Source organism: Mesocricetus auratus, unplaced genomic scaffold, assembly GCF_017639785.1.
Source record: "Mesocricetus auratus isolate SY011 unplaced genomic scaffold, BCM_Maur_2.0 Super-Scaffold_100006, whole genome shotgun sequence".
NCBI lineage: Eukaryota > Metazoa > Chordata > Mammalia > Rodentia > Cricetidae > Mesocricetus > Mesocricetus auratus.
In genome coordinates this window covers 74756995-74781265 of record NW_024429190.1, presented here as the reverse complement: position 1 = coordinate 74781265, position 24271 = coordinate 74756995, and the positions used below count along the sequence as shown (strand labels likewise).

The following is a 24271-nucleotide window of genomic DNA, read 5'->3' as shown; positions in this document are numbered from 1 at the left end:
AGAAGTGGACTTTCTGTGAAAATCCCGCCATCATACGATTTCTGCACTTCATGTTGCACATTGTGCTTCAACCCAACGAGTATTGGAAAGGAAGAAAGATAGCATCAGTGAGCCGCAGGCCTCTCAGAGGAACAGAGAATGAGAGAAGAGAAGGGAAAGCAGGCACGCGCGGAGGGGTGCAGGGTGGGGTGGGGTGGGATGTGGGGGTCACATGTGCCGTTAGAATTCCCGATAGGAAGTCCAAACAGGATATGAACAAATCTACAGAGAGGTCAGGGTCACTTAAGGAATCCTGAGTTTCAGGATTTGCATGTTAGTCTCCAGGCTATTAAAAAAAAAAAAAAAAAGGAAAAAGAACAAGCCACTGAGACAAATGTTGGTGACTCAAACGTGAGCAGGCTGTGGGTGACAAAGTTGACAGGAAACGCCTGCTCACAGCAAAATTGTGAGCAGTGAAGCCAGAGTTAATCGAGCCTCCTCCTAGTCCAGCATCTTACGCTCAGGATTGATATCAGAATGTCCAGTTCTCAAAAGTTACTCATGCGGGGGAAGGTGGGCGAGACGGCTCAGAGGGAAAGCAGGTGTTGCCAAACCTCATGGCCTGAGTTAGAGCCCTGGGACTACGTGGTGGGAGGACAGTCCTGGTAACAGAAAGTTGTCCTCGCCTCCATACAGGAATTGCAACATCCCCACCCCACAACACACACACACACACACACACACACACACACACACACACACACACAGAAAAAAGCATTTTAAAAACTTACTCACTGGTACTTTCTATAACAAACACCGACCTGTTGTCCCTATTCTAAACTAGTCAGTACAACAAATATGTCTGTTGCTATGTAAATACATATATAAATGATTATATATTAAATGTAGACGATTTCAGACAGGCTAGGGTCCTGGAGAGATCGTTCAGTGGTTATAGCACTCACTGATCTTACAGAGGATCAGGGTTCAATTCCCAGCACCCATAAGGTAGCTCACAACCATCAGTAATTCCAGTTCTAGGAAATCCAGTGCCTTCTTCTGACCTCTGTGGGCACCGGGCACCAGGCACAGGCATGGCACAAATGTATACACATAAAAATAGATACAGTCTAGGTCCCGGGATATTTTATTAGCATATTTTCCATGTTGGTGTTGTGGCTAAAATAATTTTACTCTGTGGGATATTTTCCCCCTAGAGCATTGTTTGTTTTGATTAAAGTGATTTTTCATTAAAACATATCCTTGGTACATTCCTCTATCTCTAATGATATACACACATATAAGCAGTGGTGGCATATTACCAGCAGTCTTTTCTTTTTTTCCTCTTCTCCCCAGCAGATTCTGGGACTTCTGGGCCATGTCCATGACAGGAATAGTGTGTAACTCAAACAGATTTCACAATAGCATCCCATAAAACTTTGTATGGATGTTCAAGGGAACGAAGCAGAGTCCAGAAGTTACAAACCAGTCCTAGAACATGGATGTGTTCCGAGGAGGAGCAGTAGAGATACATTGTCCATCAGCAAGCTTGTTTAATGTCTTCCAAGAATAATTACTACTTTATGCAATCCCAGGCCTGGAAGTGACCTTAGGGTCTGGAATGTTGCAAATGCCTAAAGAGGATAAAGGAGGGAGGTTGCAAGTTCAAGAAAAGCCTAGGTGACTATAACTATCATTTGGCATGACTTCCTCATGGGAAATGTGAAAACTTTAACCAAATACCAAATTGCCCCACAGAGTGTTACAAAGTTAGCAAACTCCTGAGCTGTTTCCCCAGATTTCATCACAGGATCGAGATAATCACCACTCTCCGTATCTCTTTGGGATCCAGGAACCTCTCTATTACAACCATGCCTATCGCTAAACACGTATGGCATTTGCATGCAGTTTCAGGAGGTTAGTGGTCCCTAACCCTAACCCAAGCAAACTTGGACACCAAGTGAATGCAAGGATGTAATTATATCACTAGACCCAAGATAAATGATGAATGGGTGTTTATTGGGGACAAAGAACTGCCGGAGTGTTTCCCTGCTCTTCCTACCATATCTGCTGACCCACAGTGTGCAAAGGAAAGCCAGCCTCAAGCTCTTCTCTTTCTGCTTCTGTCCACCTGAAGTCACACCCAAAGGGGTGTGGCCTCTGTCTCAGATCCACAGACCAGATGCCTACAATTCCCTTTTTAGTCTAAAGAAGAAGGGTTTAAGCCTGATGCAAAAACTGTATACAGTGATAACAAAGTATACTCCAGGAAAAGGAAAGGCAGCATACTCAAATTAAAACCTACTATCAGCAAGAGCAACACTGAACAATAGATATATACTACATGTCCAGTATACATGTCCAGTGTCATGGTAAAGGCATGACAGAGATTGCTCTGATAGCAGTCCAAATCTGGAGAGTCTAAATCTTGTCTATCTAAGATAAGAGAGGCTATTGCTATGAGTGTCTAGTCTTCAACCTCATCAAAGACATGAGAAGGAAAGTAGCAATACTAGGGTAGGCTGGAAGTGCAAGCGTGTGACTTCCAAAGGTGCAAGTGAAGACAGAAACAGCAGCCTACCTGGACAGTCAGCCAAGGTCTCACAGCAACATCAGGACTACCAACTTCAGCTAAGGCTTAAAGTATCAGACAGACCATCTCAGAAGCAGGGAAACTGAAAAACTGTCTTACCATGACTTAGCAGGGTTCAGCAGTCTTCTTTAGGTTTATCTCCTGCAAGCTCAGTTAGTTCAGCATGTCCAAGGTCATCGGTCAAGGTGGGGGCAGTTTTTTACCCAAGAGGCCAGTAGCTGAGTAGGAAATGAACTCCAGATGGAGTGTCATCAGTGCCCAACATACTCTCTGGAATAGCTCGATTCTGTCAGGAGCAATTGTGTCTCATGTCAATGGAGTACTAATATTAAAACATTTAAATGTCACATTCTGCAGGTCTTTGAAGTGTTTAAAGATAAAATATCTAAGTCTTACTAACCTTATAGGTATAAGAAGCATGGGTAACTATTATCTGTAATTCTCAGAAACATAGTTTCTCAATGACTGAAGCTTCACACGTACACACACACATATGACAAAGATAGAACTGAAATGTCTTGACTAGATGTAGAACTGTAAAGTGCAATACAATAAAATATCCTAAGTTGTATCAATATACTAAATATATACATAAAGATAGTTTCATATTTGTGTGCAAAACATTGTAAACAGAAAAAAGACCCACTCTCACCACTAGACAAGACCACCAGCCAGAAACTTAACAAAGGGACAAAGGAACTAACAGAAGTTATGACCCAATTGGGATGAACCTTCTCAAAAATCGAACACATATTCGGCAACACAGCAAACCTCAACAGATACAAAAAAAATTGGAATAACCCACTGTATCCTATCAGATCACCATGGTTTAAAGTTAGAATTCAACAAAAATCCAAATTGCAGAAACCCTACAAACTCATGGGAATTGAACAATGCACAATTGCACCATTCCTGGGTCAATGAAAAAATAAAAAAAGAAAATAAAGACTTCCTAGAATTCAATAATAATGAAGACACAACATACCCAAGCTTATGGGTCACTTTGAAAGCAGTGCTAAGAGGAAAGTTCATAGCACTAAGAGCCCACATGAAGAAACTGGAGAACAGTCACACTAGAGAATTAATAGCACAATTAAAAGCTCTAGAACAAAAAGAAGCAAACTCACCCCAGAGGAGTGCATGCCAGGAAATAGTCAAATTGAGGGCTGAAATCAATAAAGTATAAACAAAAAAAAACAAAACAAAGAATCAATGAAAAAAGAGTGGCTCTTTGAGAAAATCAACAAGATAGACAAACCTTTAATTCAAACTAACCAAAAGGCAGAGAGAGAGCGTGCTAATTAACAAAATCAGAAATGAAAAGGAGTGCATAACAACAGAGGAAATCCAGAAAATCATCAGGTCATACTTTGAAAACCTGCACTCCACAAAATTCAAAAATGAAAGGAAAATGGACAATTTTCTGGATAGATATCACTTACCAAAATTAAATCAAGAACAGATAAGCAATTTAAATAGACCTATAACCACTAATGAAATAGAAGCAGTCATCAAAAGTCTCCCAACCAAAAAAAGCCCAGAGCCAGAAGGTTTCAGTGTAGAATTCTGCCAGAAATTCAAAGAAAAGCTAATACCAATACTCCTCAAATTGTTCCACACAATAGAAGCAGAAGGGACATTGCCAAACTCTTTTTATGAGGCTTCAATAACCTTTATACCCAAGCCACACAAATACACAATTAAGAAAGAGAACTACAAACCAATATCCCTCATGGACATTGATACAAAAATACTCAACAAAATACTGGCAAATTGAATCCAAGAACACATCAGAAAAATCATCCACCATGATCAAGTAGGCTTCATCCCAGGGATTCAGGTATGGTTCAACACACAAAAAACCATCAATGTAATCCACCATATAAACAAACTGAAAAAGAAAAACCACATGATCAACTCACTAGATGCTGAAAAAGCCATCTACAAAATCCAATACCCCTTCATGATAAAGGTCCAGGGGAGCTCGGGAATAGCAGGAATATACCTAAACATGATAAAAGCAATATACAGCAAACCAAACTAACGGACAGAAACCCAACACAATCCCTCTAAAATCAGTAACAAGAAAGGCTGTCCACTCTCTTCATATCTCTTCAATATTGTGCTCGAAGTTCTAGCTAGAGCAATAAAACAACAAAAGGAGATCAAGGGGATACAAACTGGAAAGGAAGAAGTCAAACTTTCACTATTTGCAGATGATATGATAGTTTATATAAGTGACCTTAAAAACTCTACCAGGGATCTCCTAGAGCTGATAAATACCTTCTGCAAAGTGGCAGGATACAAGATTAACTAAAAAAAAATCAGTAGCCCTATTATATAGACAATAAATGGGCTGAGAAAGAAATCAGAGAAACATCACCCTTTACAATAGCCACAAGCAACATAAAATATCTTGGAGTAATGCTACCAAAACAAGTAAAAGACCTGTATAGCAGGAACTTTTAGTCTTTAAAAAAGAAATTAAAGAAGATACCAGAAAATGGAAAGATATTCCATGTTCTTAGATAGGTAGGATCAACATAGTAAAAAATGGCAATGTTTCCAAAAGTAATCTGCAGATTCGATGCAATCCCCATCAAAATCCCAACACAATTATTCACAGACTTTGAAAGAACAATACTCAACTTTATATGGAAAAACAAAAAACCCAGGATAGACAAAGCAACCCGGTACAATAAAGGAACATCCAGAGGCCTCACCATTCCTGACTTCAAGTTCTATTATAGAGCATATAGTCCTGAAAACAGATTGGGGTTGGCACAAAAATAGACAGGTAGACCAATGGAATCAAATTGAAAACCCTGATATTAACCAAAACATCTATGAACACCTGATTTTTGACAAAGAATCTAAAGTTATACAACGGAAAAAAGAAAACATCTTCAACAAATGGTGCTGGCATAACCGAATGTTGACATGTAGAAGACTGCAGATAGATCCATGTCTATTGCCATGCACAAAACTTAATTCCAAGTGGATCAAAGACCTCAACATAAATCTATCCACACTGAACCTCTTAGAAGAGAAAGTGGGAGGTACCCTTGAACAAATTGGTGCAGGAGACCACTTCCTGAACATAACACCAGTAGCCAGACATTGAGATCGAAAATTAACAAATGGGACCTCCTGAAACTAAGAAGCTTCTGTAAGGCAAAGGACACAGTAAAAAGATAAAACAGCAGTCCACAGAATCGGAAAAGATGTTCACCAACCCCACATCTGAAAGAGGGCTGATTTCCACAATATACAATGAACTCCAGAAGCAAGCCACAAAAACACCAAACAATCCAATTAAAAAGTGGGGCACAGAACTAAATAGAGAATTCTCAATAGAAGAATCTAAAATGACTGAAAGACACTTGAGAAATTGCTCAACGTCCTTAGCCATCAGGGAAATGCAACTCAAAACTCAGCCATTCCCACCAGCCATGGAGGAGTGTACCTCTTTCTCCACATCCTCTCCAGCATTGACTGTCATTGGTGTTCTCAGAGTTGTTTTACGTGTGCCTCTAGTACTCTTTTTTCTACCCATTCTAATTCCTTTACATCTTCAGGTGATAATATTCTTTGACTATTTAAGTCATTGTCCCCTTTTAGGGTCTTTTTCAAATTTTTTAGATCATGACCTTCTACTCCAATAACAGTCTGTAGCTGGGATATCTCGCCTAGCAATTTTTCAAGATCATTAAGACTCTGATATTGATCCCTCCTGATCTGTACTCTTTGGGGTATAATTTTCTTTAGACCTATTTTCTATCCTATATAATTGATAGAATCTCCTCTTTTTTTCCGAGTGCAATTTGTAATCCCCAGTGAGATAAAACTTCCTTTACTTCCTCTAACATTTTTTCTAATGTATCTGCCTTAGAATCAGCTAACAATATATCATCTATATCGTGGTAAATTATATATTGCAAAAACTGTTTACAAATTACTTCCAATGGTTTTTGCACAAAATATTGACATAGTGTCAGGCTGTTTAACATTCCCTGTGGCAAGACCTTCCACTGATACTTCTTGCGTGGCTGGGAATTATTGTAATTAGGCACCATGGAGGCAATTTTTTCCTTATCATTTTCTTGTAAAGATATAGTGAAGAGACAATCTTTTAAATCAATAACTATAATAGGCCTTTCTTTAGGTATCAGAGAAGGTAAGGGCATTCCATTTTTTAGAGAGCCCATTGACTGAATTACTTTATTGATGGCTCTCAGATCTGTAAGCATTCTCCATTTTCCATATTTCTTTTTAATAACAAATACAGGATAATCCTATAGGCTGGTAGATTCTTCGATATTTCCAACATTTAGCTGTTCCTGAACCAACTTTTCTAGAGCCTCTAGCTTCTCAGAGATCATATGTCATTGCCCCACCCATACAGGTTTATCTGTTAGCCACTTTAAAGGTAGGCCTTTTGACTCCTTTGTTAGTTTGGCACTTTTTATTCTGTTTTTGTACAGCCTGGATAGTTGGTGTCTGTTTTCTATTGTACCTTACAATATTTTTTCCCACAACCATGAGTATGCTTATGGTTCATATCTGATACTGGAGGAATGTTAATCTGAGTATTCCATTGCTGCAATAGAACACAACCCCATAGATTTATTGCTATACCAGCCACATATGGCCTCAGCCTTCCTCTTTGTCCTTCTGTCCCTATACATTCAACTTATCTCATGCTCTGTTTTACGTGAGATAGGGTTCCAATCCCTAAGAACTGAACGTTTGTCTCCTGCAGAGACCATCTTGAAGGTCAAGATTCTTGAGTTATAATAGTAACATCCTTTCCTGTGTCTACCAACCCTATTAGCATAATGTTATTTATCCTCTTAATTTCGGTCTTTTATCATTTATAGAAGACTGCCAAAATGTATGTTTTTTGTTTCCTTCACATATGTTTGATTCATCATCCAAAGCTAATCTACCATCCAGAGTGGTATGATTTTTTACACTAGACATTGGATTTTCTAATTGTTCTGAGAAGGATTGTTCTCCACAGTGACTGAGAATGACTGGACCACTTTCAATATGAAGCCTTCGAGAGGCACCCCTATGGAGTTTCCCAATGGTAAAGGGTTTCCTTGTTTGTCCCTGGTCCATCTACATTCATTGGTCCAGTGTTGGCCTTTGCTTCATCTTCTACATAATCTGGAAGGTTAGGAACTTCTGAGTTATTCCTAGTAGAAGCATTATTTCTGGGTATGCCTTGTCTACAATTTCTTCTCAGATGTCCTACCACAATTAAAACATTTGATATTTTGATGTCTTGTCATACCTTTGGAGATAGCTTCTTCTACCCAAGCCTCAGTGTCATAAACATTAAACTCAATATTGACTGTGTGTAGGATCCATTCATAAGGTGGAGCTGATCTGATATTTAAGTAACAAAGCCCCTTTTTGCATTGTAAATTAGCATTCTCATAAGCTGAAGATTCTATGAGTATTTGCCTAGCTTTTGCATATGCTATCCCTATTTGAACTGCTCTAGTTAATCTTCGCAAAAATGCACTATAACAATCCTTTGGATTTTGTAATACTTTAGTATAGGACTCAATTCTTTCCCCTGGTTCTTGAATCTTATCCAAAGCATTTAGAGCTGCTCTACAGCATATAGACAAGATGTGTTCATCATATGCAGCTTGAGTCTCTACATTAGCATAAAGACCCTCACCAAGAATTTTCTCTTGGAGAGCCTTGTAACATTTCCTTTGGCCTTGAAGTTTAAGTGCTTTGGCCTCTTCCCTCCATAAAGCCAGCCATTCAATTTGAGATGCAGGTTCAAAGACAACTGAGATTAATTGGTCTCAGTTCTTAGGGGTCATCCTATTTTTTGTTGCCCATGATTCTACTAATTGCCTCACATATGGTGAATACATGACATAAGAGACTACCTGTTAAATCTTTCATACATGTTAGTCCCCAATAACATTCAACAAATCTTTTTGGGTGTTTTTTAGTTGCTGATTTTTCAGTGACCATAATAGGTAAACCATAGGGGATGACTTAATGACCTTAGGTAGGTCATCCCTGACTCTGAATACTGGTAATGTCAAATCATTTTTATTCTCTATGATTTGTATATCAGTCTGAAGTTGTTCAATGGCCTGTAATCTATTCACCATTGTTTGTCTTGAGTGTTTGAATCTCCTGGACAGTATAAATTTCTAGGGACATCATTAAATCAGTAAATTTCTTATTCTCTTCATTTATATATGATTCTCATCCTTAGAGATTATCTGAATGGCATGTAAATTGCCTTCCAAAAACAATGTTCTACTAGCTTGTCATTAGTCTCAGAAATGGAACAAAATTTTTTCTGTTAGTATTTCAATCTTGTATTCCATTTTTTGCATTCTGTTTGTCAAATCATCAGACATGGAGCAGATTTTTTCTGTTATCTTGTCAGTTTATGTGCCATATTTTGCATTCTGTTTGTTAAATCACCATTATTATTTTCTAAGCTCTCATCATCAGTCTGTAATGTTTGTATGGTTTCTCTAAGTTCCTCATTCTTAGCTCTACTGCTCAACCATTTCTTTAAGGGTATTATATGTATTATGAAGCTAATTGCTACCATGGATAATATATATATATATGCCAGGTAGGTCATAAACCTCTTCTAAAATACCATCCATAAAAGAAACCAAAAGGTTTTTTACTTCCTGTATTGTAATATTATCTGTCATTGCTATGGGTAGTAAATTTACCTTAAGTAGATTCCTGAAACATGCATATCTTGTGGGCAAATCGATAGAAAGAAAAACTTCTGTGACTCAATGCCTTGGGCTACTTTCCATAGGCACACGCCCCCAAATCCAAGCTACTCAAAAGGCAAAGTGAAGTACTGCATTTCCCTGGACAGGCTGCAGAAGCTGTGCAGCCAACTCAGCAGCCGGAGCAAAATACAAAAGCCAAGGGCTGTACAGCCAGCCATGAGGTAAAATCAGCACTGGGGTTGAAGAAGGAGGATCATGAATTTGAGGTCGACTTTTTTTCAAAGAGAGACACTGTCGCTGGGCAGTGGTGGTGAATGCCTTTAATCCCCCACTCAGGAGGCAGAGGCAGGTGGATCTCTGTGAGTTTGAGACCAAGCCTGGTCTATTGAGTGAGTTCCAGGACCAGTGACAGGAAGAATCATATCCTGCTTCACTGCCTGCCATCTCTGTCCATGCTGTCGGGGAAGGTCCCTACTCAGACTCTGCCACAGTGGTTTCCATGTCTGATTGCGGTACTTGCTTAACTATTTGATTCAGCAGCCTGGGGTGGACTCTGGGCAGGCACTGTTTCTAATTGATGCAGCCCATGCTGGCCGGAGACGAGTATTTTACTTACCGGTCTGCGTTTGCCAGTCCATCCATAGCAGACTTCGGCAACCTCGCCTTGCTCTGCTTGTCCTCTCTGTCACAGACAGAAGCAGAAGTTCTGTGGGAAATTGAAAACTAAGGAGATGTGAACTGCCTTCAAAACTATCTCCACTATTTTTTATCAAGAACTTGGCACAAAGAGGAATAACCCAGGCTGAGAAGGTTATCTAATGGCAAGGTTATATGGAGAGTCATTTTCAAATCTGCCTAGCACAGATAGCACACATTTATCTATAATCCAGAGGACTTTCTCCTTTCTGAGAGAGTAATGATGCCCTTGCTAGTATCATAGGCATATAAAGTGAGGGCATGACCACTCCAGGTTATACAGGTTGAAGAGAAGGTTTTTATTGTAGATGTGAGAGAGAGTGCAGCCAGAGGCATCTGGGAGAATCCAGAGAAGGAAGAGAAAGTAGCAGACTAAACATGGCCAGCAGAATGGAGAGGGGGGGGGGTAAGAGGGGAAGAGAGGGGAGGAAGACAAAAGAGAGAGCTAAGAAAGGGGACCAATGGAGAGTCAAGAGAGAGCATGGCCAAAATGGCAAGATTGTATTCAGATGAGAAGCTGGGAGATGGGAAACCCATGAGATGGAGGAGTTTAGGGTAGGGGTGGGGTGACAAGAGACACAGGTACTTGTTATACTGACACAGCCTGGAATCAGCATGGGCTTTGGTGTGCTTACAGGCACCAGGAAAGACCATTAGGACCCGACAGTAGGGAAATCTCTGGCCTCCTATCAGTCATCACTAACTGGCTGGCCAAGCTTGCATAGTAGGGTATTTGAAAATAACCCAAATGGAAACCCACTATTTTATAAACTTTATATTCATATGAATATGTGGGGCTTTTGTTTTTGTTTTTTGAGACAGGGTTTCTCTGTGTAACAGTCAAATATGTGATTTTTTTCCATATGAAGTTTTATTGGAGATGTCCTAGACAGAGAGAGGTTTATGCTTACCCCAGAGGCCATAGGCTGTGCAATAAAAACCCCAGTGCTACGTATAGGAGTCCTCTTCCCAGTTTGTTGATCAGAGGTATCCTGGAGTCTCTTGAGACAATACAGGCTGTAGCTGATGTTCTTGGCTTCCAGCCAAAGTTTGATGGACGATCCTACTACTGAAGTTACCACACACTTTGGCACTGGGCATGTAGAAATGAACTTAGTACTGACCAGGAAGTTTGCTCCCTGATGGTTAGTATACATAGTTGACAGGTTAATGACCTAAAACAAAGGGCCTCAAAGAAACTGAAAAGCTCCTGACTCGACATAATGATAAGCATTCCTGCTGACAAGAAGCCAGCACAATAAGGAAATCTGCAGTCAGCCAAAAGCTGGGAACCACTGGCAGCATGGTCGTTATATGATAGAACCATCTGGCATGCCTGTGCCCTGAGACTACAAACAACAAATCTACAGATAAGATTTTCCACTCCAAAAGTTCCCTTTTCTACCCTTCAAGGCCCCTGTGCCTCAGCACACAGTCTCTTCTTCTGTAGAGGAACCACACCCTTCATTGTTCTAGCAGAGGACAATCTGCTTCTGCTGAAACCCATCTCTCCTTTCTTTTTTTTTATGTGTTGCCTCAATCAATCCTAATATAACAAGTAGTACTAAAAGGTGCTATACAGGCTACTGGAAGAAAAAATATCATCAACAGTTTTACCTAGCTGTGAGCACTGTGAAGAATAATGACCAGCATGGCAATATAGGCCCAATAGTGGCACAAATGTAGGAGTAACCCAATGCTTTCTGATGGACTCTAAGGTCTGTTCCATAGGAGGAAAAGTATGGTACTGCAAACCTGGTATTGCCAAGAACCAGTTTGCTAAATGGACACAGTATCAAACTATCCTCTAAATTGTATTTCTATTATCAATAGATTAGCACAGCTTTTAGATCTTGTCAGAAAAGGTTCTTTGTATAGTGGATGGTGGTTAATACTGAAACTTAGAACTTGTCAAACTATAAAGGAAAAGTGTCTGTGGTTGCTCAGCCACAAACAGGACATGTATGTCACACTTCCAGGCTCAGAGATCCATGTGAAAGAAGGGGTGGGAAGATTGTGAGACCCAGAGATGAGGAAGAGGGCATGGGAAGATTGTGAGAGCCAGAGATGGGGAAGGACTGGAGTGTCCTCTGCACATGAAGAGACCACTGTCCTCATGAACTTACAGCAGCTGTGGTTCCTACACAAGATCTGAACAAGATCAAGCCAGTCAACATTCAAGAGCTCATGAACCCCACCCCGAACTGGGGAGCTATGGACAGCTGATGGTTTCCAGGGGAAGGAGGGTCCGTTCCTTTAAGGCTTTGGTTCCTGGGGGTCGGCTGTGCCCTAGTTTGTGTCCCCATGCTCAGGAGTACACAGGCAGCATAAATTGAAGTCAATGGATTATTAAAACAAAAAGAACACAAAGTTGGGGCATAGGGAAGGGTTGGGGAGATGGGGTGAATGTAATCAAAATACATTGCAGGAAAGTTTCAAAACTTAATAAAAATGTTATTTTAGAAAAGCATCTTCCTAGCCAGGCAGTAGTGGCACACACCTTTAACCCAGCACTTGGGAGGCAGAGTGAGTGATCTCAGGGAGTTCAAGGCCAGCCTAGTCTAAAAAGTGAGTTCCAGGAGAGAGAAACCCTTTCTCGAGAAATAGAAAAAAATATATCTTCCTTAACAATTTTTATATTTTTAAATATCACTCCATGAAAGTTATAAAATGTCAGGGAGTAATGGCACATGCCTTTATTCCCAGCACTCAGAAGGCAGAGGCAGGCAGATCTCTGAGTTTGAGGCCAGCCTGGTCTACAGAGTGAGAGTTCCAGGACAGCCAGGGCCATACAAAGAAACCCTGTCTCAAACAAACAAACAAGCTATAAAATACTTAAGAAAATGCACTCAAGGGGCCAGCAAGACAGCTCAGCAGGTAAAGGCTCTTGCTGCCAAGCCTGAGACCCTGAGTTCAATCCCTGTAACCCACATGGTGGAGAGAGCAAACCAACTCTGTAAATTATCTTCTGATCCCCACATGCACACTATGGCAGGCATGCACACAAATTATACACACATACACACCTATGATACATAAGTGTTTAAAAAAAACTAAAATGAACTCAAGACCAACAAAATGTTGCCAAACTAGAATGAAAGGGTATGTGTAGGGGAAAGCCCACACGCCCTAACCCAAAGGGGCGTGGGCAGGGTTAAGTGGAACAGGTGACAGATGAAAGGAGAAAGTAAATCTCTCTCTCTCTCTTGGATCCTGGCCACTGCGGGGACCATAGAGTGCTTCCCAGTAAGTGATGTCTATATTGAATAAAGTGTCTTAGACTTCCTTTACAAGTAGCATTGTTTCCCATTTCGGGGAGGTAGTCTCTTTATTTTACTTTTCTAACATCGGTGTGCTTGAAATGTCCATAAAGAGTACTGTCCATTTGTCAAGCAAAAGACACTATATTGTTGATTTTATTTCCCCTGAAAAACCATATATTACCTGGCCACCTGAGAAGGCAGTGGGTTAACATAGAAACAGACAAACAGACAACCCTGCCCTCCTTCTCATCTCCATCCAGCAGGCTTCATAGCAGGCAGAAAACAATTATTCTGGAGCTTGGACCTGCCCCTCCAATCAGGTGAGGCTCACAAGGGCTATGTGTCTCTCATTTTCCTCCCTTGCAGTTTCTTCATTCCCTGGGTACCTGGGATCACATATATTTTGAAATGCTGAATCTTGTTAGTGTCTCCCACTACCAACCTTGTACTCCCCTAAGACCATCTGGGATTGGAGGCAAGAGTTATCTCAGAACAAACAATCCATTACCACTATGCACATGCTAAACCACTAATAACATGGATGCCAGCATCTGTTCTATGATATAAATTACAAATATGTTTTTATTACGGAATACAAAAGTGCTTCTCCCCATCTCTCTTGTCCCTGGTCATTTTCCACTGTCAGTAAGTAGTAAAGATCTTCATCACAAGGCATCCTCCAAAGGCACCTGGTTGTCAGCATAATTTCTTCCCAGCAAGGAAATTCTCTGGTGTATGATTGTGTACACTGGAATGTATTATATGTAGTGATGTAAATAACTACATATGATACATGCAATATAGTAAGCAGTTAAAACTTGATTGGAAATGTTTGAGATATGTCTGTGTCTGCAGCAGCTATCATGAACAGTACAAGTAGGAGCCAAGGTTACAACATGCTTAGCTTGTAACATTCATAAGAACCATTTTCTGGAACCTCTTATCTTGTTACTTTTGGAGTGGCTGGCACAAGGGGACTCCATTTTTATAGCTGGTTTTGAGACAGATTCTTAGTGCAGCTCAGGCAAGCCTTAAACTCACAATTCTCTTCATTTTCTTGTTCAGTTTCCCCAATGCAGAGGTCACAAACATGTAATTCAGAGTTTCCCCCTTGCATTTATTCTTGATTAGCAGGGAGCTGAAGAGATGGCTCAGCGCTCCAGAGCACTGACCACTCTCCCAGAGGACCCAGTTCCATTCCCGGCACCCACATGGTGGCTCACGGTGTCTATATGACTCACTTGTGGGGTGCACAGACATATATGTGGGCAATACACAAATCAGTGTAAATAAAAAATTTTAAATATTCCTAAAATTATTGCTGATTTATTTAATTATTGCTGATATTAAGTTACCTGGTGGTTTGGTTTTGAGTTTCTTGTGTCTCTGGGAGGGGATCTGTCCTAGTGATCTAATCTGACCCAGCCTTTGGAAGTAGGGCAAGTGACAGATGTTAAAACATTAATGTCAATAAAACTCTTTTGTCAGTTTTAAGCAGAAAAATGGTATGAGAGGAATGGCTTTCAGACCAATACACCAAAAGTCCATTTTTCTTTCAGCTTAATGTTGTCTATAACATGGGTAATATCCCAGCATTTTAAAACAGTAGTTTAGGTCCTATGTTTTTATAATGTCAGCAAACAATAGTTACAAACTTAATAAGAACAGTAAAATATCACAGATCAATATCATAACTCAGGACAACAACTGTACATGACGACAGCCAAGAATGCTGGGGGTAGGATTCAGCTGCTAGGGTATTAACATAAGTAGACTGGGGGGGCATATATTAGAAATCTATTCCATCCTGCCATGAGTTCAGAGAGCCTCGACTCCTATTGTCTCTAAGATATCAGCTAATGGCTGCAGGATGTTCTGGCCTTGTGATGAATGGTTCCATCTAAATAACAATAGACCTAGGCCCAGGCAAGTTTATTCTCATCCTGAAGGCTAGATGATAAATGCAGCTATAGACATCCTGATGGCTGGCTGAGTACTACGTGCAACCATGGAGTATCTTTAGCATTAAGGGAAGTAATTGCTATCTGCCCTTTATAAATTATAATACAAGTCTTCTGCCTTTGTCCTCACCTTTGGATGGTTACTTAAGATGATGTTTGAATAAACTGGGTGCATTCAGTGTTAACTGGCCCTGCCCTCCTGATATTATCCTACGTCTCCATCTTTCCTTTAACGCCTACAGCTAGCCTTCCCTCATCTACACTCCCCCACTCAGGAACGAACCTGGGACTGTTCGGCTGGTCCCAACCACAGCCCCACAAATATCAGTCCTCAACATATGGCCCCTCAATGTGGGGCTAATACAGATGGCACCTGACAAATGGTGCTGAAACGTGAGGCTGAGAACGGGGCAAAGAAGAAGTGATGGACACCTCAGACAATAGGCACAGGTGTACAGATGGGAAGGGAGTGCACAGGGGGAGAAAAGAAGTGATGTGCGGTGAGTGAACGTTGTAAGTTGTTGGGGGCCAGCCCCCATGGGTCTCTGTGAGTTGCTTGTCAGCCAATAACCACAGGTACATCCTGTCTTCTAGTCCTGACTTACAGCCCTGGCTTTGCCCACCAGCATCAACCTCTAATTATGAAAACACGGACTCTTACACCTGGGGTTTCTCCACTGTGCTGTAAGTCTGTATACAAGTTTGCTCCCTCCTTGCAATAAACACAGACACAGACACACACACGTGTACACACACACATACACACACACACATGTACACACACACACACACACACACACACATTCTCTTAGCACAAATGGCCAGACGTCTCGTCTTTCATTTAAATCTCGAGGCTTTCACCCGATACATTAGACTTGCTCATGGCACAGGCGCCACAGTAAGTCATGAGTAAAAATGTATATAAGTGTAGATATGAAACAGGAAAATATTAGTCAGACGACAAAGAAGTGAAGTGTGGTTAGTTAACCTTAAGAGTGAAAATGTGTATAATTGTAAATGTGGAACAGAAAAACATCAGTCAGATGATAAAGAAGTGAGTTAACCTCGAGGATAAAAACGTATAATTAGAGATATGAGACAGAGAATTGTTAGTCAGGTGATTGTATATTTACTTGGGTATATTTTAATAGCCAGGAGAGCTGAAGTAAAGCAGAAGCAATACAGAAACTTTTAGAGCTTGAAAGTTTTGTAAGGATCCCTTCCCCTCACAGGGGTCACTGCTGCAGCTGCCTCAGACCGGCACCAGAGCTTGAGGAAGCAAAGGTGCGGCGCCACATATGCGCTAGGTCAGCAGGACCTCCAGGTGCCAAGAGCTCAGGGCTGCTACAATGGTGGCATTTGACTTCTCAAGCAGCTGCAGCCACAGATGACCTGCAGCAGGCCAGTCCATGCCCAGAGGGCAAAGGCCAGAGTAGGCCTCCAGAGTGTCTAGTCCCTGGCGGGAAGACCGAGCCTAGAAGCTCCCAGCTTTGAGAGCTGCTACCGTGGCTGACGCCCAGCCATGTGTATGGAAAATGCTAATTAATGCATCCAATCAGAAACTGTTTTAAGACCTTATAGAAAGAAAGGCAATATAGATGAATTTGGATTTGTTCAGATTTTGGATGTGCATAATTCAAGGCTTAGCTATAGCTGCTGTATTACAAGAAGTGTCATTTTAACAAACTAATCACAACCTAGGGAAAAGGAGAGATGAAGGATGTATGTATATCCTGTATGTATGAGGTGGCCACATGTGTGTGTGTGAAGTATGATTGTAAATGCATGAATCCTAACAAAAGGAACCACTTGAATTGCTTTGGATGTAGTCAAAGAGGGCAGCAGGTCAGACAGTGTCTTGATAGGAAAGGCTGGCGATCTGCACCCTCAGAGCCAGTTGGTAGAAAATGGCAAATGCCAGCATGGCCTGAGAGTCACAGAAATCTGTATGGATGCTTCAGTACCCTTTAGCAGCAGAGGGGATACAGAAATTCTCTTATTTTTGTGGTTAAACAAGATATTGAGAGAATGGAGGTTAATATAAGATTTGAGAAAAGTTATTGGGAAGAGGCCTCAGGGAACTGCCGCCCTGTTAGGCCCCACCTAGAAAGGTGTCTGTGTGGATGCAATGGGACCATGTCAGCTAGTGAAAGCTTTATAAGTAGGATTAGAAAAGACGACTCACAAACGTTAGATAATTTTCAAAAGTTATTTGATACTTATGTTATATCCTAAAGAAATTAAGCCTCCAAGATGAGAAATTAGAAAAGAAAGCTTTCGATCTTTGAATGATTTTGCAGTTCACCTAGACAGCTAACTGAAGAGGGTAGACAAGTTCTTCTACAGTTTGAGAATGCAATCAAGCATCAGCAGATACATTATATTGACTATGCAAAACCATGGGAAACTTATGTGCTTTCCCAATCATCATAGCCCGACTTCTGTCTTGTGGCAAGGGGGACCATTGCTATGGTTGCACCTACCTTTTTCCACGGCCAAAGTGTTAAATCTTTATTTTGAAGCAGTAGTTTGTATGGTGCAGAAGTGCAGTGTGGAATCTAGGAGATATTTTGGCAGAGAACCAAGTGTAATACATGTTCCTTATACCAAACAGCAGGTTGATTGGTTATTTCAAAACAGAGATTTGTGGGCAATTACTTTTGCTCAGTTTTCAGGAAAAATTGATAACCAGTTTCTAGCTTATAGACTTACAATTTGTCTTAATGCATCCTTTTATATTCCCTAAAATTGTAAGGAATAATCCTGTAAAAAAAACGCTATGTTAGTTTTTACTGATGGTTCTTCTAATAGAAAAGCCGCCTATGTTATTGATGGCAAAGAATATGTAGAAGAAGCAGCACCAGTTTCAGCTCAGATAGTTGAGTTGCAAGCTGTTGCAATAGTTTTTTTCAGCTTCTAGTAAATGATTCATTTAATGTGTGTACTGATAGTCATTATGGTTTTAAAGCTATTCAAATGATAGAGACAATTCCATGCATTGGAACTAGTAATGACCAGGTTAGAATACTGCTTGAGCAAATTAAAAATGCAATTCATCGAAGAAACTTGCCGTGCTTTGTGGGTCACATAAGAGCTCATTCAAACCTTCCTGGCCCACTGGCTGAAGGGAACGAGTCAGTGGATAGATTAACAAAATTTATCGACTTATCCCAGGTAGAACTAGCTCAGCAGTCACATAAGTTTCATCATCAGAAAAGCAGAAGTCTGAGAAAGCAATTTGGTTTAACTAGAGAGACTGCTTGTCAAGTTGTCAAACAGTGTGATGTGTGCCCACAATATTTACCTGTAACTAATTTAGGAGTAAATCCTCGAGGCCTGCTTCCTAATCATTTATGGCAAATGGATATTACTCATATTGCAGAAGTTGGCAAGTTAAAATACATGCACGTGGCAGTTGTTATGTATTCAGGCTTCTTAATGGCCACTGCACAAACTGGAGAAGCCACTAAGCATGAGATAACTCACTGCTTAAAATGTTTTGTTTCCATGAGTGTTCCAAAAGTGATAAAAAACAGACAATGGATCTGGATATACTAGTAAGGCATTTCAGCAATTTTGTGCTCAATGGAAAATTGATCACAAAACAGGCATTCCTTATAATCCTCAAGGACAAGGAATTGTGGAGCATGCTCACAGCTCCTTTTTTTTTCCTTTTCTTTTCTTTTTGGTTTTTTTTTTCGAGGCAGGGTTTCTCTGTATTGTTTTGGAGCCTGTCCTGGAACTCGCTCGGTAGACCAGGCTGGTCTGGAGCTCACAGAGATCCACCTACCTCTGCCTTCCAAATGCTGGGAAAGGTGTGCACCACCAACGCTCGGCTGCTCACAGCTCCTTAAAAGCACAACTTCAAAATATAAAAAGAGGGGAATTGTGCTCCCAGTCTTCACATGATGCATGAAATCATGCGCTCTTCATTTTAAATCTTTTGGATATGGATGCCAGTGAGCAATCCGCTGCAGACAAATTCTGGCATGATGGAACTTGAGAGACATTCCTCAAGTCAAGTGGAAAGATCCATGCACTTGACAATGGAAAGGACCCGGTCCTGTCCTAGTATGGGGTTGAAGGCAAGTTTGTGTTTTCTCAAAGGAAGAAGATGAGTCTCGATGGCTGACAGACTGTGTGGTGAGATGCATGGAATACAGGAAAACCGGACCTGAGACCGCAAGAATCTGCCTAAGCCAGTTTGAGTAAGACCCACCGAACCTGTGTTCCTGATCTCCTGATGTCATCAATTCTACAGTTGGAGAAACAAAGGAAATAGTCGGTTCGAGAGTTCCAGTTTCTCTGCAGGTCTGCTGCATTGATTTCCCAGACCTGTGAGTTCTCATCCTGGAGCCAACCAAGGACTGGATGACTAGCAGTTTTCCACACCACACCTTGAAACACAGAACTCATTTTGCCAGCTTTTGCCTTAGGGAAAAAGGTCCCATTTAGAACAATTGGACACTGTTATAAACCTGATGGTGGCTAAAGCCCCTCCTCAGTATTTGAACAGAACATGGACAAAAGTTTGCAGCTAACATTCAAGGACTGTAATATCTCAAACTTATTTTTGAACTTTACAAGCAGCAAAGTATCAGACTTTAGATAGGGAACAGGAAAAAGTTCAGGATTGTGGAGTTAGTCATATTCCACCCATCCTGCAAACATTTTATTATCCTTTGATTGAATTTAAATTATGAGAATTGTAACACAGTCAATTTGTATGTCTATTATTACTAATCATACTGGAATTATTGATGTTTGTAACCTTTGCTATGCTATGTGTTTATGGATGTAAGACGTCAGAGCTCATTCTGACAGGAATTTGACGTGATGCTTATGAATATTTGGGTACAATGTGATTAGAAAGGCAGATTTAGACTTTGATATACACAAAGGCACTCCCACACCAATTTCAAAAGACCATTTTAACTTGGTTCTTCCTCTCCTTTTGCAGGAGTTTGGTGCAGCGGCGAAGACTCAAATGTTGCTTAGCATTATCAAGCTTGCTCACACTGAAAAAAATTGGCTTAGAGGTGTGTGGCATCAAGCTATTCTCAATATAACCCCTCAATATGGAGCTAATACAGATGGTCCAAGACAATAGACACATGAACCATGGACTATAATGTGTAGTCTTTCCACCACCCTGGTTTTAGAGTTGCGTCAGTCCCAAATGAACACACAGCAGATTATATTAATTATGAAGCCATTGGCCATTTGTTATTGTTACTCATTGGCTAATTCTATCTTAATTATTGATGCATAATTATTAATATATATTTTATATGGTCTTATCTTACCGAGAATGCAGACTTGCATCCCCTTTTCCTGGGAACCACATGGCAATGGCTCAGTTTACTTCATTTCCCAGAATCCTCCTAAACTCCTAGTCCCACCTATCTTGCTTCCCTGTTGGCCAACAGTGGTTTATTTACATATACACAGGATTTCCCCATCATCTCCTCTTTTTTGTCTAAATAAAAAGAAAGGTTTTAACATTAACATAGTCAAATTATATATAACAAAACAGTTATTAATCAAGAACTATAATTACAATATTTTGTCCATTAACATTTAGTAAGATTTAAAGAAAATGTCATCTATCCTATCTTTGTGAGTCTAAAGTCTTATATGTAACTTATCTTTTATCATAACTAAGGAAAACGATAACTACAACTCTCTGCCTTCAACTCCATCAAAGACCACAGAAGGATAATATATAAACACTAGAACTGACAGAGGCATCTCGCTGCCTGAACAGACATCTGAAGTTCCTCTGTAATGTTGGCATCCACCTTCAGCCCATAGGCCACAGTATCTGGCAGACTTCTCAGCAAAGCAGGAAATTTTAAACTGTCCACCTGCGTTGGCAGTTTGTCAGTCATTTTTCTGTGTCCTGCAGAATGTCTGGCAGACTCTTCCATGAAGCAGGAACCCTACAGCTGCTGTTCAAGTTCAGCAGTCACTTTCCTGTGTCCAGATTATACAGCAACAGTTAAAGAGTCTAGGCAAGAGCAGTTTCTTGCCCAAATGGCTAATCTTGCCATGTTGAAAGCAAACTCCATAACGAGTTTCCTCGATGCCCATCTTCCTTTCAGACGTACTTGATGTGTCAGGAGCAGACATTTCTCATTGTCAAGAAAAACCCTAAACCACTTTAAATGCCATTTTCTGAAGGTCTTTGAAAGATTTGAAGACTATCTATCTATCTCAAATATATCTCTATATCTAGAAAACCTAACTAACGTAACTATAAGTTCAGACTATTATAAGTAACTATCTATAATCTGTATTTAATTATGTATTGTGTTTTTTAAAATCAGTATAAACACAATACTTAAACAAGAGGAGAAATATACATATCACAAAATTGATCTTGAATTTGTATCAATAAATGAAAATCCATTCCAAGACAAAGTATTCATTTCTATATCATATTCCCTTTTTTCCCTTTAGAAAGAGGTTTACTATGATCATTACCATTTATAAGTAACCCTGTATAAATGAAAACAAATATTTAAACAATATTTGGGAATTTGGGCATTGGTCATTCCAAGCGGCTTCCTGCTGGATGTAGGCACTGCCCATACCATGGGGATCATGACAAAACACAGAAACCTGTATATGTCCTTGCTTTTGTGGTCTGTACAACTATCGTCCCAGCTGTTTCAGATGCTGGACTGCCTGGATATTGCTTCATCAAACCACAGAAGCCTGGAAGGAATCCACGGCTTTTCATTTTCTGTGGAAACATAAACAAAAACTCTTTTTCCAAGTAACCTGTCCTTATATTTAAATTTAGAAGTCAAAGCATTTTTAAAAGATATAAGTTGGATTAATTCAACAGCACTTATAATCAAGTGTATTTTAGTAGTTGTTCCTTCTTTAGCAATTGAAAAACTGAAAAATACAATAGCATACAGTATCTAGACTCTCTGTGTATTTTTTATCTTTATGTGGCTTATTTAACTCATTATTATTTTATTTTTTAACTTTCGTTTATTTCTCTGAGACAGACTTTTTTCTGGAAATCTGTCTGTCTCTGTCTCTGAAGTAAATTTTACTGGTATGTGCCACTACAACCGGCTTTTTTATTTTATTTTTTTACCACTATCCTGGTTTTTTTTTCTCTTAAGTCTACATATATTTTTTAAACACAGTGTAAATCTTTAGAGGTTTTTTTTTTAAATCTGAATCTTACTTTCCTGTAAATCTTTTTTTTTTTTTTTGGCCATGTGTCTGTTATCTGTTAAACAACATTGTTAATCAAAACTGCAGCTGTTTTAACTGTGGTTTTTCCAAGATGGCAGGCATAAATTTACCACCAGCACTGGCCATGGAAGTCTCTGCTTGTCTCTAGTAAAAGAGAGCTCACTAGAGAAAAATGCTACTAACAAGTAGCTGTGCGTTTCTTTGTTCTTTTGTTTTTAAAATACCTTTTAAGCTTCTGTCATTTTATGTGGAAATTTATAATCTCACTTCTGACACCATGTATAACGTGTAGTCTTCCCACCAGCCTGGTTTTAGAGTTGCGTCAGTCCCAAATGAACACACAGCAGACTATATTATTTATGAAGCCATTGGCCATTTGTTATTGTTACTCATTGGCTAATTCTATCTTAATCATTGACCCATAATTACTAATATATATTTTTATATGATCTTATCTTACCAGGAATACAGATTTGCATCCCCTCTTCCCAGGAACCACATGGCAACGGCTCAGTTCACTACATTTCCCAGAATCCTTCTAGACTCCTAGTCCCACCTATCTTGCTTCCCTATTGGCCAACAGTGCTTTACTGACATATACACAGGCCTTCCCCATAAATGGACTTTGTTAGTACTTGGTTTTATAAATAGCAAAAGCCTGACAAACCTAGCTGAAATCGATTAAACATATCTTTTAGCCCAGTTTTGTAAGCGTCACTGTAAGCAGACAGTGTCTTAAGAGAGTCCCACTGTTTTAATCAGAGGACTAGATTTGAGTTCTCAATCTGAGTGCAGAATTCTTACCTTTGGAATTTTCCAGCCTTCAATCATTTTGTATATACTATCTTAAAGGCGTTTTCCTTCCACAAACCTGTGCTACTTACTTGGAACTCTTGTGAGCCATTTAAGAGTCTAGGTTTCTCCCTTTCCATTCCTTTTTCATTTTAGAAAAGTCCAGTCACTTTGTCTTAGGACCAAACCTTATTTTACCATACAAGTCTCTGATTTTATGAAAACAGTTTTGTTTTTTTAAGCTTCCCTTCCTCGGGTGGTTTGAACAGGAATAGCGCCATGTGTTCATATGTTGGAATATTTTGTCCCTGGGGTTGGGGTGGGGGCTAGGGAATGATTAGGAGGTGTGGCATTGTCAGAGGAGGTGTGTCACTGTGAGCAGGCTTTGAAGTTTCAGAAGCCTATGACATTCCTAGGGCTCTCTGGCTACCTTCTCCTGCTTGTGATTTAAGATATGAGCTCTCATCTGTCCCTGCCACCATCCCTTTACTCCTCCATCACGGACTCTAACCCTCTGAAAAGGTAAACCCAATTAAATTTATTTGTTTGTTTGTTTTTCCTCTCTCTCTCTCTCTCTCTCTCTCTCTCTGTTTTCTCTCTCTCTGTTTTCTCTCCCTCCCCCCCCTCTGTTTTCTCTCTATAGACCAGATGGCCTTGAACTCACAGAGATCCATCTGCCTCTGCCTCACTGCCCGGTACATGCTTCATTTTTAAGAAAAGTCACTAAGACATTTACCAAAACCATGTCCTCATAATTGCCTCCTTCTTATGTTTATCCCTCCTTCCTGCTGGTTTCCTTTTCATTTATTTTCTTTTATAACATCATGAGACAGGAACATCCTAACAAATTTATCAACTTATTAAAAGATATTTGGATCTTAATTGCATCTATGGTATAATGTGACAAATTAAGATCAACTGTCTATATAGTTAAACCATTAGGTCTTAGGACAATTTTATTGAGACTTGGATTTTTAGGAAGGGGTGTGTGTGTGTGTGTGTGTGCATGTCTGCATGTGTGTGTTTGTG

The 24271-nt window shown here is 40.1% G+C and overlaps 1 long non-coding RNA gene across 1 annotated transcript; it reads right to left on the bottom strand.

Moving 5' to 3' along the window:
* Positions 1–1110: 1110 nt before the first annotated feature.
* On the bottom strand, positions 1111–22964 carry LOC121140897. The gene is made up of 4 exons (XR_005877847.1): positions 22911–22964; positions 9929–10018; positions 2672–2858; positions 1111–1613 (listed from the first exon to the last, which is right to left on the bottom strand). It is a non-coding gene; the product is annotated as an uncharacterized LOC121140897 (long non-coding RNA).
* Positions 22965–24271: the final 1307 nt, after the last annotated feature.